We start from the raw sequence: 8,639 nt of genomic DNA, 5'->3' as shown, positions 1-8,639 counted from the left end.
TACCACCAGCAAGTCTAATTAACTCCTCAGTCTTGTACCTGCAGATCATAAATCTGAAATTTAGCCAGCTTTGGTGCTGAAATAACAGTTAAATATTTAGTTTTAAGTGTTTATCTTCAGCTACCTGGATGCAAGGGTATATAGGCTTGCATCACACTTTAAAAGCCTCTAAATTCTACAATTTCATCTGTTTTCTACTGTCCTTTAACATCTTCAATACCTAGTTGACATTTGAACAAGATTTACTGAGGTCTTATGAATCCTGTAGGTTCAATAAGAAAACATAGAATCACAGAATAGCTAGGGTTGAAAAGGTCCTTAAGAACTGTGGCTCAAAGATTACAAGTACTGACAGTTTTGATTTAACTCTTGGATCAAATCTCTCTTTAATCCCAGTGCCAATATTCCATAGATCCAGTACTGTTCCAGCCCAGCTCCAAAAGTGTTTTAAAAATTAAATACAACTTGTCCTAAATTGTTAATTTGAATTCAAATTATAGCACCCCTACTCTGCTCTCCACCAGGCTTTTAGATCCTCCTGATGTACAGAGGTTTCCTAGAACTGGAGTTTTGTTCATTATTAGTTCTAGTTAGGAGCAAGATAAAGTCAAAAACTTTCTGTAAGTTTTACGACTTCCTCTGTTTTCATTACTTGCTACTACTTGAAAGTTTAAAGCTGTTTGGAAGAAGTTATCTCCCCAACTACTCAGCAAGCCACTCAAAATCATGTTTCTGATTCACTCCTTCCAGCCTCCAAGCCTCCCTGCCAATCTGCCTGGTGAACATTGATTTTAAAAAGTTATTCTGTTTCATAGAAATATCCACATCTTCTGTCTCAAGTTTCCTTTCAGTATTTCCCCACAGGGCCTCTCAGTCTCTCTCATCAGCCTCTTGCTCCTTATACTTTACATTTGTATAACCATTTATTATTCATATTCACATCCCATGTAATTTTCCTTTCATTTTCAATCTCAGCTTTCTTGATCATTTCCTTACCTTTTTTCTTTTGCCTCCTATACCTCCTCTTTCAGAGTTAACACTCCTGATTTACCCTAAGGGATTTCTTGGAAATAAGATGTTAGCTCTCAGTGGGATTTTCTTGGCAAAACACTAAAAAAAAAAAAAGAAAAATCATAGACGTCTTGGCTGCATTTCCCCTGGTCTTGATTTCCTCCTGAATTTCCCTGGTCATCCATATTGAAAATTTCTGCCACTTCTTGAATATTTATGTCTTGACTAGATAGATATTGTATCTGATGAGCTCATGGTAATCTGCCTTTGGTACTTTGTACTCATTTCACTTTCCACTGTGTTTTGCTCAGAAGTATGCACAACTACATTGCTGCAGAGATATGTATCACTGTGTCTGCCTACAGAGGCAGAATGACTTTATCAAACAGCAACTGAAAGTACTAAGCTTTGTGCTTGGAATGTCTCGTTCCCTACAACGAGATAGCAAGGGGCCAAATTCTCCATTTCTAATTCCTTAATGCACCCAATCTGACTACTGTACAGTATTTTCACATGATGCATATTCTTACTTTGTGGAAGAGCTATTATTTGACCTTCATCTCATCAAAGGGAGAAAATGCCACTGTAACTTTATATTCTTCAGCTCTCCCAGCTGTAAAACTGGCGTGAAGAACCTCCTTGGTATTTCAGGGCTGGAATATGCTATCACTGCGATACAGACTGTGTATTTCACTGTGTTGTATTCAACTCAGTCTAAACTAGAAAGCGTACCCAGCACTCTGCTGAATTTGTCTTTAAGACAAGAATGCAGATTATTAACCAGAGCTCCTCATCTACCTTTCCCCAGCAACAGCATTTGCATCAGGGCAGCAGGGAGTACCTATACTCACATACCTCATCCTGACAGCTGAGAAGAAAACTTTGAGAATACATGAAAAATTCATCTAGTGCATATCCTCTGAAATAGTGTGGAATATCCAAAATGTCTCTGCTCTACATATCACTTGTTATACTTTTCTTATTAGTTGTGTGATGGGTTAAAATAGAGCAGTGAATGAATAGAAAACTGTATAAATGGGAAATGGGAAAGGTGGGTGTAGGGGAACCGTGTATATCTGGATGGATGAATTATGAGAGGTGGAGAGAAGGGAAGCACTTGAGTTTGTAAAGAATGGAGACAAAATTGAGGCTGAAATTGTCTTCAATGCTTCAAGGAGCACTACAAGAGTGAAACTGGCATTTCAACATTTCATAGAGAGATAAAAAAGCTGTCTGTATCATGCTCACTCTTATTATTTAGGATCTCTTATTACTTCACTACTTCTGAAAGTCTCCCATTTGTTCTTGGTTTGACTGCTGACCAATACAGGGGGTTTCTTTACAGGGGGCAGAAAGAGTGGACTTTGTGGCCTCATGTCTGTCATTTATAAGGCCACCAAGTTCTTGCTACAGAGAACATGCCCACATTTAGTGCCCTATGCTGCAAAATGATAAGTACATTAGCGAAGGCCATGCAGGTTTTTCAGGACATGCAAGGGCTCACTAACACTCAAGCATAGGTCTTTTGCCCCTAGGATGTATTTTGGCCACCCTCACTTTTCTCCCAAATGACACAATTATACCAACAGGAAGGGAAGCATGCCAGGAAGCTTCAGGATCAACAGTCTGTAAGTCAAGGGATTTAGTTTCACACTTTTGAATCATTTCAGCAGATATTGGTGAAGCACTCATTCCAGGCAGCGAGTAAATAAAAACAACCAGTTAAAATATGAAGTGTGCCCATTCCCAGAATAGAGCTGCTGAACAAATATGTTGGGCTTTGGGAATGTTCTGTTTGGATTTTTTTCCCCCTCTTTTTCTCATTTTTTCTTCTTTTTTCCACATTTGCAGTTGCTTTACCCAAGGGTAAGGTTTCTCTGGTCCTTAGAGAAGTAGGCAGAGCAACCAGTGCTTTCCACAGCATTGACAACATCACATTGTGAAACTCGGGGAATTCATAATGTAATACCAATATATGCCCTTCAAGTGAATTACACTGTCAATTTTACATCAGGAATGTTCTGCATCATCACTATCAAATGATGTAGCGTTAAATGCCTTTTGAATTGGATAATTTGGAAGGATACAATGTGAGTAATGTAACACTATTAAGGATTTCCTTGTTCAAAGAATATCATAAAGACAACAAAAATAGAGCTCTCATTTAGACTCGGTGCTGTACTACATCGTCATCACTTACTTGAAATGAGCATTCTCCAATTCTAAACTTCAAATGCATCACAGTAGAGTTTTACTTCACTGCAGATAATACATGTTTCCCTAGCAAGAAAACAGTCAGAAAATCTAAGGAAATCCTGATTTCCTAGGAAAAAAAAAAAAAAAAACAACCTAAAAAAGCTTCCTGGGAGGAAAAATGATCAGTGGATAAGCCACCACTGTGGAGTTAGTGGGCCTAACCTTCCCATCTGCCTTCTCCCATTAACCTATGGGCTGAAGGAGGTGGTTTTGCCAGTCTGGTTACAACATGGATGATATGACAGGAGATTTCTGTTACAGTTTGTACACGAAGAGATAAAAGTGGCAGAGCTAGTGCTGGCTCCCATCCATAGAAGACACACAGAGTACATCCAAAGTAAACAACTCATGGTTAGATGGCAGTGGTCTTGCCCTACCAAAGCCCCACCTAGAAAGAATAATACTAAGAACTAAGAAAAGGAGAATACTAAGAATATCACTCTGCAAAGCAGAGCCAGTTTCTGATTTTAGTGTCATCAGTTATGTCCACATCAGCAGTCTCCTATCTTCTTCGCAGGGAAAGGAAGAAAAAAAAAGCCTGAGAACAGAGGAACCTGCTTCTTAGGAAACTCATTGAGATAGCTCCTGCTAAGCTGCTTTCAACCATTTTACAGAGGAAATCCTTGCCTGTGCAAATCACCTATTCAAAGCCCATAAACCCATTCTCTAGCTAAGTTAACCAAACAGGACTTTATCACACTATCACTCAGTTTACACATTCTGTCCAAAGAAGAATTAATTCTCATATTCTTGTTTCCAGAAAAGTTCATTTTTTGGTGAGAGCAAAAAATAATAAAAAGACCCAACCCTCATTTGCAATGCAGTAGGTGGTAGGAGACAAGAAAAAGATAGGTATCTACAGAGAGCAAGAATATTTAAAGAACACAAAGTGATCCACATGTACATTCATTTTTATACTAACCTGGAATTCATTGGCTTTTATCACTGTGGCAAAGGTGTTTTCCGTAATCCAGTTTCATTGGGATTAAAGGGCTAAAGGAAAACCTGGTCCCTTTAAAAAAAAATTCTTTTTTCCTACAAAATCACTAATTACTGGCTTATATTTTCATCTTATAAAACATTAAAAAATACTTTTCTTTTACAAAAAATAATTCAGTTAAGAATTTTGAGGTTTTCTCTTGGAGAATAACTTCTCCAACCATATTTTCAGATATTCATCAGTCATTATCTTGCATATTTCCCAACAAGAGTTTCTTCTAAAAAAATGGAACTCCTCTCATTGTGACTATAAATACTCTGTAACTTGCAAACTCATTTAATAAAAAATTGTTTAAGATTAACAATTAATAAATTCTGCTGAACACTGACTGAGTATTGAAGAATTGTCCCTTCACGGCCACTTTTTGTGTAACTGACAAGGTGCATCCTTTTAAAATGCTTCCAAAATGTTTTTATTTTTGGATCTCAGATATCTTTATACTAAGATAATTAAAGAAAATTATTTCAAAATGAGGTAAAGACAACAAAATATGAACCTTTACTTGGTAGTTAATACAATGCACTGTGCTACTAATAGGATTAATATTGGAAAGTTACTGGCACAGGTTAGAAATCCTGAAATACAGTCTAAATCTCACTTGCCAGCTCTAGTAATAAATTACAATATGTTCATTTTACCTTCCCAACAGTGACCACAGATATTAGTATAACTCACCAAAAGCAAATCTCTTTATCCATGGAAATGTCTTTATTCTTTCTATCAAAATCAGAAAGCAGTGGTTTTGTTTTTACAGGTTTGATTTTGGGTTTTTTTTTGTTTTTGTTTTTGTTCGTTTGGTTTTTTAGTTCTTTTTGATTAAAAAAAAAAATAACAAACCCACCTTTCCAAGCAAAATTTTCCAGAATTAATCTGATGAATATATATATATATACACACACATATAATAGTAATGGATGTCATGGCAATCACACCAGTCAACACAATGACTTGAGATATAGCCAAAAATTTGCATCTCATCTCAGTTTTAAACTCTTCAGAGTTTAGAAAGCTAAGAAACCTGTTCTCATCAATGTTTGCTATCAGTTTTTTCCCCTCTCACTCTTTAGCAAAAACTTTTGAAGAGTTACTTCTGTGCATAGTTCTGCTCTGAATTTCAGTTTGAGGACAAAGTAAATTGTAAAATAACTGTCACATTCACCCCATCTGAGTCATCATAATTCCCCCTAGCTTGACACAATGTTAACCAGTCATTTAGACATGCTCTACAGAAATCTGAAACAATAAATACAGGTGAGAGCTCAGCTCACCAGTATTAGCCCACTGTGTGTATCAGCAGGAGCTATCTTGACTCACATGGCCACTTTTTGAGATGAACTTTGAATAAATGGGATTTAATTAGTGGGGGAAAAGAAAACCAACCAAAAAAAAACCAAACAAACCAGCCCCTCAAAAAAAAAAAAAAAGAAACAAAAAATAAAAAAAACCCCAAACAAACAAAAAAATGCAAAAAACAAAAATAAAATAAAAAACACATGAAAAAAGAAACAACAAACAAACAAACAAACAAACACACAAGAAACGAGGAAGAATAAACAAAAAGGTTGGAAGGTGCATTCCCTGCATGTAGAAACACACACGATTCTCAACAGATAGTTTTCTGCAGAAAAACCAATTTTAGATGAGTCCTCACACTATTGCACCCATTCCTACAGCCATGCTCGGCTGTGCAACAGCATTAAGTGTCTGTCACATGCTGTAACTGGTAGCGTGGAAAATGACATCTGCAAGCCCATCATAGCAGTCATAGCTCACCGCTACCCCAACTACAACCAGGCCAGTGCCACCTGCCCAGCCATGCTCCAGCAAGCTGCCAGCCTTGCCAGAGCCACCCCTCACCGTGCTGCCATACGCCACACTGGCGTAGGGACAGGCATCAAACCTCCTTGGAACTGGTAATGTGTTTGGGCTGCCTGACAACAGGGCCAGCCCCTGAGGTTGTTCTCTGCTGAGTGATGAGTTTTGACAGGGCACTGATGGCCCTGCTGAGTGCCTCGTCTGCATCCTTTTAATTGAATGTGACACCAACAAGGGACCTACACTTGTGCCACAGTCTCTGGTCCCAGCAAAACAATCATTTTAAAATAATTGCTGTGGCAGAGGGCTTGTGGGCACTGAGGGTAACCTGCCATGTGCTGCTTGAGGGGGAGGCAGAAAACACTGCAGTCAGGCATGCACAGCCTTCTCACCCTCTGCACCTCTCTCACCAACTTCACCAAGAGCAAACATCGCTGTGCAACTCTGGTTTACTTTTTTCATTACAGTGAATGATTCCTAGGATGCTTTTTGCAGTGTTTTATATGCAGTGAAGGAGACTTGTTCTTAAAAAGCTTTTTTAAATAAAGCCAAAGCAATTAATAATTATTTCAATTAAGTGGAAGTAGAGAAATCCAGGGCCACATCCTCAGCATTTGTCCACAGCACAACACTCACACTCAACCCACAACCTACAGACAAACCTGAAGTGGCTACATGAGAGCATAGGCACGCCATACACTTTTCCAGCACCTCCAGACTCCCACTAGGCTGAGTACCCTCTTTGTTTTCTTTTTTTTCCCTGAATCTCTGAAAAGCTCAGGTAACTCAATACATCCTTGTCACTGTGACACAAGTCAACAGCATCTGTGTTCAAGGATTTACTTCTGCATGATGGACCACTGTTTAAAGTGACAAACAACAGTGGCTAACAGGATAGTACTGACAAGATTATCAGAAATCTCAAAGACTAATGTTAGAGGCTGGCAAGGAGAAATTAATGTAAGGGGGAGGAAACTCTTCTGCAACTTTGAAGAACTAAAATACATATACACATACATATAAATATATATATGTATATACACATACATGCAGATTTTGCTTGTGAGATGAGGCCCCTGAGAGGCAATGGCACCTTCACTGGAGGAAGCTTACTAGGGGCCAAAAGAAGATACTCCCAGGCAGCTGGGAGCTTGATGAGAAAGAATAGATATTCTCTCACAGTAAAGGATCCGTTTTACCAGGGTACATGGCAGAAGACTTCCACACTTCCTGCCTCTTTTCTCTGTGCTGCCAGAGTCTCTATGCATTTAATTCTTTTAATTTTTTTCACTTGTCTTTAAACAGATTTTTTCTAAATAATTCACAACATGCAAACGTTTTTGAAGGAGGAAGCTGACCACGTAATAGACAAGTTTTTAAGCCCTAGGGTCAAGTTCTTAAAGTTACTTTGGATATTGCTTCAAAAAGGATACTGTATTAATCAACACAGAAGTGTTCCTGAAGATTTTTTTTATGAGTTTCCATCAATAATTTAAGTTTTATTATTATTGCTGTTGTTTGGCTTTCCTTGTTTCAATTACTCTGCATTGCGGTATGATGTTTTAAGCGCCTCAAGTTATGTTTGCTTAATGTTGAGTCTCAAAACAAAATAAACACACCAATTAAAAATATTGCAACTACCAACATTACACATATTTTATTTTGGTAAAAACCCCAAATAGTAGAAACTTCCTTTATACCATATTACAAACTCTACTCAATTCCCTGAGGCTCTAGAACATCCAATTTATTGTATTTTTTAATTATTATTATTTTAGCTCAACAACCTCTCAATACAGTAACATACATGTTCATTTCCCTAACCTGAAACAGAACAAAGTAGCCTCACCAGAGCTGACAGACATCACTTGCAAAATGACTGATAAAACCTCCTTTTTAAGTAGTTATGTTCAACTTACAGCCACAAAACTTGACCCCGGTCCAACGTAACAATGAAGGACAAGCTTTCAAATCAATAGGCGTACCTATTTTGTTGGACAGGATATGAGTTGCAGCACCTTGCAGGACAAAGTGTACAACAAACTGATTATATTCTCAAACAGTATACCATAGGCACAGCTTTTTGCATGTTATTAGTTTACCCTGTGTGAAAGCAGAAAAAGATGAAATTGCTTTCTTTAGTCTTGTGCCATTTCTGATCAAGTGATCTGCATCAGGCACCACGCATGTTCACAAAAGGAAAAACAGAAGAGTATTTGTTCCAAATTCAGATTCGACTCAAAAAGAGCATTAGGTGGGCTCTGGGTCTCATGTGAGTAGGCTGAAGAGCCTATAAGAGAGAAATGAGGTGGAAGTGGCTTGTGGTTGCTGCATGGGAATGGAAAACACAAGTAGCAGCTCTGAAAAGATTTCTCACTGAGCCTTCCTACAAGATCAGGCTGGTCTTAGCTCCCCAGTGCTTGAGGTGTGGGGCAGCCCTAGGGGCTTCTGCTTGCAGATTTAAATTAACAGCTGAGGCTGGTGATTACACCTCAGGTCCCTTGTCTATGAGATAAAGAGCACCAAAGCCCCAAAGTGATTATACAGGGGGGTAATT

The sequence above is a fragment of the Neopsephotus bourkii genome, unplaced genomic scaffold, assembly GCF_033783945.1.
Source record: "Neopsephotus bourkii isolate Nb327-2 ecotype Australia unplaced genomic scaffold, CSIRO-AGI_Nbou_v1 NB_1037, whole genome shotgun sequence".
NCBI lineage: Eukaryota > Metazoa > Chordata > Aves > Psittaciformes > Psittacidae > Neopsephotus > Neopsephotus bourkii.
Note: the sequence above shows the minus strand (reverse complement) of the source record.